This window comes from Pleurodeles waltl, chromosome 4_1 (genome assembly GCF_031143425.1).
Source record: "Pleurodeles waltl isolate 20211129_DDA chromosome 4_1, aPleWal1.hap1.20221129, whole genome shotgun sequence".
In the NCBI taxonomy this organism is placed as follows: domain Eukaryota; kingdom Metazoa; phylum Chordata; class Amphibia; order Caudata; family Salamandridae; genus Pleurodeles; species Pleurodeles waltl.
The window spans coordinates 38,112,634-38,113,913 of NC_090442.1; the positions used below are offsets into that span (position 1 = coordinate 38,112,634).

At 39.1% G+C, this 1,280-nt stretch overlaps 1 non-coding gene across 1 annotated transcript; it reads right to left on the minus strand.

Moving 5' to 3' along the window:
- Positions 1 to 582: 582 nt before the first annotated feature.
- On the minus strand, positions 583 to 655 carry TRNAR-UCG (transfer RNA arginine (anticodon UCG)). Its single transcript has one exon. It is a non-coding gene; the product is annotated as a tRNA-Arg (tRNA).
- Between the last annotated feature and the right edge of the window lie 625 nt (positions 656 to 1,280).

Sequence of the window (1,280 nt, forward strand, 5' to 3'; positions counted from 1 at the left end):
AATTGGAATGTGACAATTTCAGAGTTCCTCATTCATAAGAAGTCTGTGAGATAGTATCTCAGAAAGATCTCAAGTTTATAGCAAAAATGGTTGTAAGGGTGATCTTTACCACACAATTGCAACTAGGTGCCTCAATCTGCAAGAGACCAGTCCTTGACAGATTACACAACTGGGGCAGCAGCAAAGGCAGCAATTGTGTCAATCCTTTATGATTCTTCTCTAGTACTATACTTTTTCTGAGGGACAATTAGCATTATTCCTAGAGAAAATCATAGAGTTTCTACGCATGCATAGTTTCTGCTTTCTGCACGCACACACTCCCTGCACTGCATCTACTCACAGTTCTGTTAAGAATGATTGTGCCGTGTCATATTGTTGCATACGTATTGCATATCCGTGGCATTTATGAAGAGGTACTTTGGTATGGCAGAAAGACAGAAAAGTAGCAATGCTGAAGGCATAACGTGACTGATTGTGCAGTTTGTATTGGGCTTTCTTAATGAGTGAGAGTGAAAGGAGTATTGTAAGAGTGTGCCTCCAGTTTGTATGTAAAGATAAGTTGGGTGCTGTGAGAAAAAGACTCAACCACGAAGGGACTCGAACCCTCAATCTTCTGATCCGAAGTTAGACGCCTTATCCATTAGGCCACATGGTCACTGACTGCAGTATGTTTGGGTGTTTAGGGTTAGGTGGTATGAATGGATGTGGAACATATCAATTACAGGTGCGCAGGACAGGATCCCATACCGTTCTTCATCTTCTTTCCATCAAAGGAGTTTTTTCAAACAATATCTAGATAATTTCCAAAGTTTCATATCTTATGATGTGATTTTTTGCCGTTAATCCTCCTTTCTTCTTTTATTGAATACTCTGTTTTATGCTGCAATGGTATTTTTGGATTATTTGAAAAGAGAATGAAACTGCTTTGACAGTAGGTCAGACTTCCCATTTCTTGACTTGCTAATTTGCTCCCTGAATTAGCTTATACAAGTGACATGAACAGGGCCTTGACCTAAGCACGTACCTGAAAGCCTGTCACCACCTCTAGAAATAAAATTCACAGCAGCTCAAAACATTCATTTTGAAAGAGAATATTTCAAGTGAGTCCAAGTTTAATTTCAATAAAGAAAGCTGTATAAAATGACATGCTGCACATTTGGGTAACCAGCATGACTCTTTTCAGTGAAGAAGTGGAATGGTTCTGTTGCAATATACTATCACCCTGGCAAGCTGCTACGAGGAAGAGTAAACAATATGATTAGGATTCAGGAAAAATGTAT